Source organism: Sceloporus undulatus, chromosome 3, assembly GCF_019175285.1.
Source record: "Sceloporus undulatus isolate JIND9_A2432 ecotype Alabama chromosome 3, SceUnd_v1.1, whole genome shotgun sequence".
NCBI lineage: Eukaryota > Metazoa > Chordata > Lepidosauria > Squamata > Phrynosomatidae > Sceloporus > Sceloporus undulatus.
In genome coordinates this window covers 50,272,012-50,285,810 of record NC_056524.1, presented here as the reverse complement: position 1 = coordinate 50,285,810, position 13,799 = coordinate 50,272,012, and positions in this window count along the sequence as shown.

Genomic DNA, 13,799 nt, shown 5'->3' with positions numbered 1-13,799 from the left:
CTTAGAAATCAGATTAAATCCCTCTGAACTGCTTTCCCTGTGCTCATCTATGGATAGTCAAGAATGTTTTGTGTCTGGCTCATGGCAACTGTCAGGTCAGTAGGGTTCTTTTTTCTCTTTCTTTTTGTCAGTGTAGACAAGCACTAGAAAAGAGAATAATATCTGGTAAGTTACAAGGCATAGGAAAAGAGGAAGACTACATTATAGATGGATAAACTCAATCAAGAAAGTCATTGCCATCAGTTGGCAAGATCTAAGCAGGGCTGGTTATGATAAGATGACTCGGAGGTCTCTTATTCATAGGTTGACCATAAACTGAAGTTGACAACAAACAATTTACCAATCCTAACCCAAAAAAGTAATGCACAAGTAATACAAGCACCATGCAACACAATGAGTATTATATTGTAATATGTTCATCTTAAATACTATAGTTTCTACTTTTTTAAATGCCCCAGTCAATACAAGGAATGAATTACCTTCAAAACTTAACTTTCTAAGCTCTGTGTAGTCATACGAGCTTCTATTGTAACATAAAATCTCATAGGACTGGGCTAATCACCTCTGCCATTTGTCATTCTGCCTTATGAGCATTAACATTTACCCTAAAATCTTGCACATGGACTTTCAGAATGACTAATATGCTTAAATATATCACTCCTATGTTGTTATCTCATTTCTTTATGATACTTTTCATTATCCTTTCCTCCTGTATTTTTCTCAGTAAATTGTATAATATTAAAAACAGTTGCAATTTAATTAAAAAGGATTTGGTACTGCATGAGGTCTGTTTCTGCTTGGTTGTGTTGTGAAATTCTTATTCTAATTTTGGCAGCATATGCAATTTCATAAATACAGGATTATTATCACAGTTGACTCAAGCAGAAATTCTTTTTTTTAGTTTAAAAATGTTTATTTTCTTTGATACCTTCTTCACTCAAGGTGATTGTACCGTAAAATCTCTTAGGAAACTTTATTTAGGGTAGCTGGGGTGTTGAATCAACTTTCTGCTACTGACTGCCCAATAACAGTGCCTAGTTATTAGATGTTTAAATATTAGCTGCAAGACATATTGTATTTGTTTTCTGTCATACCTTTCCTGTCTGGTCTTTCAATCAGATTAAGCATGACTTTCTCCCAAGGTCAGCCATTTGACAGTAAAAAAAACCCAGTAGCAAACAGAAGCAGCAGACAGATTGCAATCAAGTTCAACAAGAAGATGATTGGAACTACCTGAAACCTTTGTCTAAAGCCAAACCAAATATTTGTCATTAAGTAAAATATTTGTTGAATGTAGCTAGTTTGAATGGTTGGCATGAAAATAGAGTCCTTCTCTGAGTTTAAAAGTGCTATAAAAATGGGCATGATCTACAAAGATCAAACATAGTTAAACTAATTCATTTCAATAGATTTCAAAAGTATTTTAGTCTTCATTTATCAAGAAAAAATAATCAGTATAGCAAATTACTTTATGACATGAGATTTGTTTGGGTCCAGGTTTATTTCAGGATTCTCTATTGCTGCTGCTAAAAACTGTAATGAATATTCCTAAATATGAGTCTGGAAGATGAACCTAAAAAAATCAGTGATAATCAAGATGATTCCCTTGGAACTCAGAAAATGCAGCTAAAGTTTTGTGTAACACATTATAAAAATTATTATTATTATTATTATTATTATTATTATTAACATAAAAAGCAGTTAAAAACAAAAACATTTAAAAGAAAAATGATGGGGTACTCAACACTGCATGTCAAAGGCCCTGAGGAATCAGCCCTCAAAAGGACTGCCAAAACAAAAAAGTTTCCCACTGCCTATTAAAGGATAGCAAGGAGGATGCCAACCTAACCTTTCTAGGAAAGAATTTCTAGTGATGGGGAATAGCCACTGAGAAGGCCGTCTCCTATGTTTCCACCACATGCACCTGTGATGGTGATGGAATAAAGGGAAAAATCACCTGAAAAACAAAGAGCCATTTTATGCAGATTGTCAGAGAGCAACAGTCACAGAAGGTAACCAAGCACTTTAAAGTATGAGTGCGGGTGAAATTTACACCTAGACAGCTCTTATGTCCTTGGTAATTTTTAAGTTTATCAGACAGGGCTCCTGGCACAAAAATGGAATGGTACAAAAGGGGCTGGGAAGGGAAGGGAACAGGTGGGGTACATATTTTACCACACTCCAGAATGCCGCCATCACTGCTGGAAGTCCCCGTTCCATTCCTCATCCATCCCAGAGGAGGCAATTTTTGAGAACTGTTCAGAACAGTTTTCAAAAATCGCCTCCTCTGGGATGGATGGGGAATGGAACAGAACGGAATGGGGCCTTCCGGTGGCACTTGACGGCATTCTGGTGTGCAGTAAAATACATACCCCACCCATTCTGTTCCCTTCCTAGCCCCTTTTGTACTGTTCCATTTGCCTGCCAGGAGCCCTGTGCGATAAATCTATTTGACTGAGCTATCATTTTAGCAACTCTTTCATGAATATTGAAATGCATGAAAACAAGCTGCTCAAAGACACTCACACCCTACCTGATTTTGTTTACTTTACTGTAGTTTTTTTTTAAAAATGGTTATTGTTGTTCTTGTTTTCAATTATTTTATTAAAAAAACAAAAACTTAATAAAGTGAAATGTCAGCAGCTACATATTTCTTGCATCTAACATATTTAACATTTTAAAATAAATGCTTAATAAAGCAGTTGGGGAAACAAAATCAACATGATAGCCAATTTAACAAAATTTACACACACATGACTTACCCTGACTCTTAGGGAGGGGTGGCTGTTGTGTCAAGCCAGCGCAGCCTGGTCGGGCATGGGAGCTGTCCAGGAAGCCTTGCAGGGCATGACCATCACAAGGGTTCCTGTATGATTAAGCACACCTCATTCTGGTTCCCTTTGGAAATCTTGCAGGGTGGCAGTTTACATGAGACTTCAGGCAGGAGTAGGCAGGGCATATATATGACTGTCACAAGGGAGCTGGCCATTTTCAGCCACACATCAGCATGAGCATGTCACGCAGCAGCAGATTAAGCTACTAGGACCAGCCATGCAGCCTGCCCAGGCACTGGGTTGGATACCAGGTGATATTTGGGGTGTGGAAGGGAATGGGAGTAAGGAGAGGGGGGTGAAAGGTGCTGGGCAGGTGGATCAGTGGGGGGCCTTTGTTTTCCCTCTTCTCCCTTTCCTTTCCTTTCTTCATGTCCTCTTCTTTATCCTTCCTCTATTCTCTCTGTGAAGTTTCATGCAGTATGCTGAGGACCAGGCAGTAGCTGGGAATACTCATGATAGAGTACCTATTTTACAACCCTTTCCCCTTTTCCTCTTCATTCAACCACCTTCTCCTTTATCTCCGATGGGTTAGCTATAGTTTGAGAAGTGGGGGATGGGTCACCTGCATTCCACAACTTTCAAGTACCTATCCATGGTATTCTGTCTTGGATCATCACACTGGCAACACCACCAATTACACTGGCATCGTAATTCTTTATTGATTCATCATCACACTGGTGATGGCACCCATTACACTGGCATTCTAATTCCATGATGAATTACACAAACTCCCCGTGAACTCTATCCTGTGGACATAGTTGTTCCTCAGGTATGTTTGTTGGGGGCCTCATATCAGTTACTATCTCCACACTATGCCACAACGTCAACTGGTACATCATCAGCAACCTCAAAGGGATCAATGGTGTGCCTGATTATCACCCAGGCATTCACCAGGATTTGGCCTATTGCTATGGAGGCACTTGGCATATTTACTTGGACTCTATTGCTTGGAGAGGGAAAAGGGGGACCCTGCAGTCTGGACAGGAATCAACACACCCAACCTTGATTTTGGACATAATATATTTATTGGCTAATTTGAATGCCCTATACTAAAATTTAGCTTACCTACAAGGGTTTCCACCCCTATGTAGAGCAGTAGCGGGTCCTGAACCATCAAGTCCCAAGTTCCCTTCTCCTTATTAACATGTGCATATTTTATAACCATATGTTTATTGTAATATTTGCAGTAAGGTAGTCAATTTTATAATCCATAACCTGGAAATTTAATGTGTTGTCTCACTAGTATGGCATGGGGATACTAAGGTACCGTATTTTCTTATCCAGTGCCTGCATCAACAGTGTTTTTAGGGGGAAATAGTTTGTTAGTGTCGTGATGTATCACTGCTTGAAAAGGCTGTAGCAAATTGTTTTTGCAATCTGTCCACAGAATTTTTACCAGCCATATCTCCTTCTTCTCCAAAGAGCAGAGATATACTGCTTTGATGGAGAAGAAAGTGATGATATACTTTCTGCAGTTTCATGCCTTCTGTGAATCTTGTAAAATGATAGGAAAGGCTACTGTAATTAAACTGTACAGCTGTTTCAAGGCGGAGTATGTGTATTCTATTAAAATATGTGTAATATATATGTGATGAACATTCTAGTTCAGAATACAACATACCTCAGCATGGATGCTTAAATTCATAAAGTAGTTAGGAAGTTACATCTAGCCCTCAAACATTCCTTCAGATCTTTCTCTCTGTATATTACCCCCACATCACCTGTTTTTAACCCCCATTAGTTCCACCCCCACCCCAGTTCTATTTGTTTTCTCTCTCCACTCTGTTAGTATTCCAACCTGGTCTTTTTCTCCACACTGGTATCCCCCTGCCCCACTCTTGTTCTCTCTCACTGGTCTTTCTGTCCACCACAATATTTGTTTAGCCTTTCCAACACACCTCCCCTCTTGCATCAGGAATGTGTTTGTCCTTCTGGGTTTTCGTAGCCTAATTCTCAACATCTGGGCTGGCAGTTCTTCATATGGTGCAAATTTTATCTGAACTTAGCTAAAGACTTGTTTCACTGGGAGCCATCACCTTCTCCTCAATGGCATGTCTTCTTCTAGAAATTATTTGCCCAGCACAGGCTCCCTGTGTGATTCCTGTGGCAGAGTCAAAACCCTGCCACAAACCCAGATGCCAAATCTCTCCCCTCGTTTACTCTGACACTAACACTGCAGGTCCTAATAAAATCACTCATAATGTCAGAAATACATTGAACATTAGAAGGAACATCTTTGGTGGCAATGTAAATATGTATAAAATTTTGGGGGGAAAGTGTTATTAGAAATAGAAAATGTTATGAATATAAAAATAGATAGAAGACCGAGTACTGTTTTGTAATCATTATATAACTCAGAGAAATGGAAAAAAGAAGAAAAAGATTTGGTAACAAATTTGCTTACAGCAGCGAGATTAATAATAGCAAGGTGTTGGAAAACGAAAATAGATGTAGAAGTGGAGGATTGGTACAAAGAGAGTTGGAAATTAGCTATTAATGATAAGTTGACATGTAAACTGAAAGTTAAAAAAGGATTATGGAAAAGAAATGACTTTGAGGGGATTTGGAAAGAATTTGTTGAGAAAGTATTGAGAAAAGAAGATGGCAGATTACCTTCAGAAGACGAACTGAAATTTTGGATGGAATATAAGGATGGAAATGGCTCCAGGGAAGGGGAGCACTGAGGGGTATATAAAATAATGTGTTAAAATGTAATAGTATGTAATAGAATGTAGGAAGATATTTGTTTATGGAAATATCATAAAAAATTAAATTTAAAAAAGCTGTATAAAAGGCATTAAAAAAATGGAGCAAAGGCTTAGCACAGCACTACAAGTAGTCAGCTATGACAATGTGCCTAGTCCATAATTCTGTAAATCCCCCTCTAATCTCTTTTGGCTGTATCTGTGTGGAAGGTTGCTGGCAAACACATTATTGCACCCAATTTTAATACAGAGTGGCTCAATCTATTTGAAAAATTGGTTTCTGTGTTTCAGAAGAAATTTATTAATTTTTGCCAGCCATTTATTAAATTAATGGTTAATAATGGGAATAATTGTTTTTGGTTCAAAGAATATTAAATCATTGCCAAAAGTAGAGACTAATCTAAAAAAAAAAAAAAAAGGAACATCTTGGCAATAAGACTTGTTTTACAATAGAACCAATTACCTAGAGAGATGATGGGGTCTCTTTCTCTGAAGGTCTTCAGAAACGGACTGTAGAGCTACCTGGTGGTTTTATTCTGCTGTATTTCCTATATTCCTATATGAATTGGGGGAATACTTATCCAATTTGCAGATGACACCAAATTAAGAGGAGTAGCTAATACTCCAGAGGACAGGATCAAAATTCAAAATGACCTGAATAGACTAGAAAGCTGGGCCAAGCTAACAAAATGAACTTCAACAGGGAGAAATGTAAGGTACTGCACTTAGGGTGGAAAAATGAAATGCACTCTTCTAACTCCACGATCCTATGATTCTATGATTCTATTGTGGAAAGGAAAATGAACAATACCAGGCAGTATTTGTTTTGTTACTATGTTCACATGTGTAAATACACATACATACCATTAGGACCAGACAAGTTGTGTTACACAGCAGTAGACACTGTGTTGTTCAAATATGAGGGAGACAACTAATGAAGTTTGAAAATTTACTTGATCTTCCATAGTTCAGCTGCAACTGCCAACCTCAAGGCTTCATGCTCTTGAGTAGATTGCTTACACTTGAGCAGACCAAAATATACTCCAACACTACTGAGGCTGCTGCCACACTGCAGAATTTATGCAGTTTGACATTGCTTTAAGTGTCATGGCTCCAGCCTAAGGAATCCTGGGATTTACAGTTTGTTGTAGCACTAGAGCTCTCTGATAGGGAAGCCTAAATATGTTACAAAACAACAGATCCCAGAATTCTATATCATTAAGCCATGACAATAAAGTGGTGTCAAACCACATTAATTCTGAAGTATAGATACAGCTACTCACCTGGGAGGCCACTGTTGCAATGCTGTTTGATGACTCAATTTTAATTGAAATTAATCTATTTAAAATCCAAAACAACTTTGGGATCCTCTTAGTCTGCATGGCAAGTTTCAGGGGTACCAAGTTCATGCTTTTAGAGCTATAGTGGAGACATAAACATACTATTTTGATGGACAGATTAGATACTTCAACGGTATTTAGTTTTTCATGTGGAACCTATTGTTCCATTTCCTTGACATGTTTCCTTGACCAATGACATGTCGCTCAAAGATCAAGATCCAACTTAAATATGGCATATTTGTTGCTGACATTTTCAGGAATATTATATTGCTTAAAATATGACTTACATAGAAGTCTATCAGTGATGCTATATTTTGAACTTCACGCCTAAAATAAGGCATTAAAATATTTTGCAAATAGGCCAGCCTGTCTATTGCTGTAGTGAATCATTTCCAGATTTAGCAAACAACTTATTGCCCTGCTGAAATCACTTTTGAGATAGTTGGAGGGAAATAGGATAGTTAATTGTGTCTGAACATTTATTCTTTGCACATGATAAACTGATGTTCATTATTATCAGGGGCCTGCATATTATGACAAATAGTTCTAAGAGTGAAACTTTGGCATCTGCTGCCTAAGTGGACTCTTTAATTTAATTGTCTCTTTGGGGGTTTCTTCGGCACTAATTATGAACATTGCACTGATACCTGGTGTGGTCAGGAAATCTTCATGTAAGGAATATATCAAATATATTACTTGTCCAGTGGGAGCCTGCTTTGCAGGTATCTGCTGAACTATATTGATCCTTGCCTCCATTGAGAGTTAAGCTGATCACTGAACACCATAACTACAACTGAGATGAAATTTTCTACTGTGGCATATTGGGAGGTAATATGATGAGAGTTTTCCATTGCCCCAACACTTTGAAAAACTGGCCTTAGCTAACTATTATGAGATATAAATATTTCTGGGGGTCTTTGAATAAAGGGATGTTCACTGATAAATACTGATTGAAAAGCTCTCTAGAACAGAGAATTTATGACAGGCCATCTTATATCTCCCACTTGTCATTCTTTCCTTCTTATTTATCTAATGGTGCTTTATTTGTACATAAAAGGATGGAATATACTTGTCATGTCTTTACTCTGAACTCCTTGTAGGCGCATACCTCTCTGAACACACCTGTTCTTGTCTGATTTTGGAAGCTAAATTGGTTTGGACCTAGGTATGACTTGAGTGGGAGATAGCTAGGGAATATCAGGGATTTCCAAATAGAACTAGGAAAAGAATCCTTTCTTAAGACCTGGAGAGTCAATGCTAGTCAGCTTTGATAGTATTGACCTAGATGGACCACAATGAATTGACTTTCTTAGCCTCCTACATTCTTCCTGTGTTTTAAGATTATCTTTTCATGTCAAATATATGTAAATAGGAAATGAATCTAATTTCAGACATGAGTTGGGTTGCTGTTGACGTAAAAATGATGTGATGGAAATCAGACACAATTTTGGCAACCAACATGAGTTCAAGGCTCTTAGTGCTTCTTAAAGTTGTTGTTCACCACACTCCAAGGATAAATCAATACCTTAAAAGTGACTCATAAATAGCACATTTTGAGATGTATAATTTGACAAGAGTTTTAATTTGACTCCCCCAGCACTCTTTCTAAGTCAGGTTGAATAATTCTCTCTCACAGCACATTGCAAAAGGATTTATTATGTTTATATCAAATCATTCTTTAACGCATGGTTCCTCCCCCATTTTGTTTTCCCAGGAATCCTGTGAGCTAACTTAGGCTGAGAGATACTAATTGTCTCAAGATTGCCTAATGAGTTTCATGTCTGAATGGAAATCTGAATTTGGTTCCCATATCTGTTACCCAAATGGAGACCTGGATCTGGTATAAAACATCCTACTTCTTTCTCTTTAACCATAATTTCTATGGCCCTGTGAAGGCATTTAGTTTGCTCACAGGAAGGCTAAAAAAGAGGGGGAAATGGTGATGCAAGCAGAAGGTTATTGCCAGTATTTTCATCTCCTCAGTGACCAGTATTCCTGGCCTGGTGAGCATGAGGTCTGAAGGTGATTTCTGCTCATGTTTGAACAAATGTAGAAGCCTCCTTCAGCACTCTCTCCTCATTATGACAAGGTCAAGAATGCAGAGGATCATGACAGTAGGAGTCTCGTCACTTTGAACTCATATGCTCAATGCCCGCATAGTACTTAGAGGCCTGAAACTACTGCTAATGGAAATTTCTTTATGCGAGTATTTTAGATGTATTTTTTTTTACATTGACAGAATAATACCAAAAAGAAGAAATGAGTGAAATTAGTATCTTTTCATTTACTGAAGGATACAGCCTGGAAAGAGTGTCCAGAGGCCACTCCAGCCATGATCAGGCCAGGACCGTGGTGACTGCACAGCCCACTCCTAAGTGGGCTGCCACTACAGTCCCAAGTCAGTTTCCAGCAGGAGCAGAATAAATCTATTCCTTTTTGAGCTGGCTTTTCCCAAGTTAACATGGCCTCAAAGCAGCTTCTGGCCACTTTCAGTATGTGTGTTATGTAAACATCAGGACCACACACTACTGCTTCTGTTCCTTGCAACAGGGAATTGCCTACTACCACCACACATCCCTTCTTCCACTGGGATCTGACAATTCCGCTTCCATCCAGAGAACTCAGCAAGCATGACTTCAAAGGTGTATGATTCTTGTGTTCTTTGTCTCATAATAACTGATTATGAGCTTGGAATTTGTTGTGTAGTTCCAACGTGTAGTTCTTGAAAGTTCTGCTTCAGTGCATCACACTCCTCCAAGGCCCTTCCACCTGTGCTTTGGAGTTGTCTCCCTCCTGAGAGGCATCTTCGATTTCTTGCCCTTACAGAAGAATCCACTCCACTCTTTAAAAAAAAAAAACAACCTTCAAATAGACAGCTTTCAGCTGCTGCACCTTCTCTTCTATGAGGGCAGGTATAGCATGGCAGATCCAGCACCTCACCTGCAATTGAAAGGAGTACACTCCATCAAGCAGGGATGTAGCCAAGGGGGTGTCTGTGGGGTCTGGACCACCCCTGTTCCATTAGATACAATGAATAATGTGTGCCACAGTGCCACAGCACCCAAGCCGCATTATAATGGTGGCACTTAGTCTGGAACCCCCCCTTCCCAAAATCCTGGCTCTGTTCCTGCATCAAGTGTGACTCATGGGAATCTACTTGTCCTACATATCTTGCCTTATTTGAAAGGTAATGAAAGAGTGAAGTACAAAAATGACCACAACATTATGAAAAATAGGGAAGCACTCCTGGTCCATTCCCAGCCTATTCTGTCATTTTACTGCTGGCACTAATAGCAATATTCACATATTTATCTTTAAAAAGCACAACACTGTCTTATTCTGGTTATTTCTTTACTCTTAAAGAGCTTGTGAATCTTTTGAATCCTCTTCTGAATCCTCACATAAAGAATTACTTTTACACACACACACACACACACAGTGTATGAGAGAGAGAAAGAGAGAAAGAGAGAAAGAAAGAAAGAGAGATAGAGAGAATGAGAATGAGATGAGAAAGTAGTTATTTTTCCTTTTTACCATTTTTATTTTAACCCCCGAAGTGCTTCAGTGTCCTTGAAATGAAATGTGAAATTATGGTAGCAAATTACTGTGTAGTTGTTGACAAATGTAAGGGACTAAATTTTGTAGTGGCAATTTCAAAAAACATCTTGCTTCCAGTTTGTTAAGCCAGCATTAGCTCAGCATTAATTATTTATACATTTTCTTTCTTCAGATCAGCAGGCTCATTAATAACTTAAAATATACATTAAGTATGCAAGCCAAATATGTAATTCAAAACATGGAGCCTTTAAAAATCACACACATTTAGTCATCCTGTGAGGCATCTTCCATAGTAATTTAGAAATTTGTGAAAAATTTCTTCATAGGGGAAAGAGCACAAGAAATATACAAATTAGTGTATTTTAGTGAGGGATTCTTCACTTAGCATGAACTCAGATGTATCAAATGGCAAAAGAATTTCAATGAATCCTGAAACTTTCCTGAGACATTTACTTAATTGGATTAGCTGCGTGTTCATTTAATCTGTTAATAGTATAATGGCTGCTTGGTACTGAAGAAGCTTCCTCCCTTCCATGAATCTTCAGAGGAAGTCTTAGAAGAGCGGTGGGAATCATGCAGCCTTCCTGGTGCTGATAAAGTGCAAATCACAGCATTTTGCACCATCAGCTCTGCTAGCTAGGACTACTGGTATATGCACACCAACAGCTTCTGAAGGGCAACGTGATTCCCACTCCTGTCCTGGAGAGAATTTGCAGTTCCACAAAATAGTACTACATGTTCCAAGACCCACTCTGTATTCATTTCTATCCTGTTCCTCACATTATATAATTGTACACACCATGAAATGTGATGTTATCATGATGTTAATGCCTCATGTCCATTGCTAAGACCCAATGTTGTAAACATTGAGCAATGCAGATCATGTTGATGTCACATCATACTTGTGTTAAACCAGAATTTATTAGAAAGAAGAAAAACAATTCCAAGGGGCAACGGCTTTGTGCCCATCAAGTTGCAGCCTAAGAATAATCCAGGTATCAGTTCTTTTCATTGTACATCATTGTCATGTGTGAAGCTATTCTACTTTTCAGTTCTCTTTGCTACACTGGATATCAGGCCTGTTAGAAGTGTAAGAAGTGTCTGTTTTAGGTGTCTTTATCTACATGGGCATGTACATGTGTATGTTCCTATTTATGGTTTTTCTTTATTTATAAAAAAATGTTTAAAAGGAATTGTTTATAGTAAATTAATATATAAAAACAGTAGAATTAGTGAAAACCAGAGACACTGCAAATGAAATGGCTCCGCAAATGAACACTGTTCAAATAAGTTGCTGTGATAAAAACAGCCCAAAAACCAGACCCAGAAAATCATTCCACAGCCTTGAGATCATGGCAGAAGTCCAAATCTGTACTCAGACTTACCCTTACAAAAAAGACAGCAGAGTTGATTCCAAGGTGAAAAACCTGGAAATACATTAAAGGTGTTCTTTAAAAGTGCTATGGCACTCTCACATCTCCCTCCTGTTCCTTTTCATTGCTTGGTCAAATTTGTTCACCATCATAAAGCAGCATGTCAGCTACACACCTTCTTCTAAATTCATCAATAAAATGGCACAGTATTCCAGGATCCACAGAACCTTCCTGAGGCAGACATATCAACAAATAATGCTGGAGTTCAGTGGGAATAACACACATTGGGAGCCTCTGTTTTCATTGTTGTGTTGCTTTCTTCACAACCTTTGGGTAGTTGGCACACCCATTCCCTGACTGGCTTTTATTGCTTCAACAAAGGACAGTTTGAATATATGAAGAAAGAAGTGCAGTTCTGAAGAATCAAAAAATATACAGCATCAAATCTCCTGAAAGTTTGGTACTGTTTTCCTGTTTTTTCTCTAGTCCATAAAGGGGTAGGTGTAGGAGCAGGCACACAAAGCAGGACTCTTTATGTTGGTAAATATTCCCAGTTCTTCAGCTTGAAAAATACTGAGCATCATTCAGCTTCTCAAATGTTATTGTACTTGAAGTCTCAGAAGCCCTGATTTGCATAGCCAAAGGTAAAGAATGTTGGTAGTTGCAGTCCAATAATATCTAGAGCAGTAATTCCCACAGTCTAGTTCTCCAGGTATCTAGGGCATCAGCTCCCAGAAGCCTCAGATATCTAGGCCAATGGTCTGAAATTCTGGGAGATGAAGTCTAAAACATCCAGAAGGTTAGAGTTAGGGAATCCCTAATCTATAGGGCTACATGATTCCTACTTTTGCCTATCAATCATGGGACAGATTATACCTAGGCTTGCTTGCTTTATCACTATCAATGTCCTGCCTCAACCCCAGTAGGTTCTGTTCTTTCTCACGGCAGCCCACAATGAGGATAGTAAACAGCTTCCTTTTTGTGAAAAACAATACATTCTTACAGGACTATCCTTACAACAGAATAAAGAATCTAACACACAATTTCATACGTACTAGCATAAAAGCAAAAACCCTACTCAGGTATAATAAAAAGTGAACAAGAACAGAGAGGTATGAAGTATCTTCATCCTTGATATCACTATGTTGAACATGAGTCAACAGTGTGATGCGGCACCTAACAAGGCCAATGCAATTTTAGGCTGCATCAAGAGAAGTATAGTATCTAGATCAAGGGAATAGTGCCAGTCTATTCTGCTCTGGTCAGGCCCCACCGGGAATATTGTATCCAGTTCTAGGCACCACAATTTAAAAAGGATGTTGAGAAACTGGAGCGTGTCCAAAGGAAGGTGATTAAAATGGTGAAACCATGCCCTATGAAGAATGACTAAGAGAGCTGGGGATGTTTAGCCTGGAGAAGAGAAGGTTAAGAGGTGATACGATAGCCCTGTTTAAATACTTGAAGGGATGTCACATTGAAGGGGGAGTTAGCTTGTTTTCTGCTGCTCCAGAGACTAGGACCCAGAGCAGTGGATGCAAGCTCCAGGAAAAGAGATACTGTTCCTCAACATTAGGAGGAACTTCCTGACAGTATGGGCTGTTCGACAGTGGAACACACTCCCTCGGAGTGTAGTGGAGTCTCCTTCCTTAGAGGTCTTTAAAACATTAGGTTTTGCATAGGCGTAATGTTGACACTTGTTTTGGTGATGCAGAAGTATGACAGATGTTAAGAAAACAGCCTCCACATGCCTGGATGGCCATCTGTCGGGGATGCTTTGATTGAGATTTCCTGCATGGCAGGAGGTTGAACTGGATGGCCCTTGCGGTCTCTTCCAACTCTATGATTCTATGATTCTATACTATGTATCTATGCCCTCCGTGCATCTATCCAAAAATGACTTTCTACATACAATAGTACTTGTGGTGCCTTCCATACCGTGGAAGCTGATCATTTCTGTGTGAGTAGAGTGGTGAAACCATTTCAGATTTT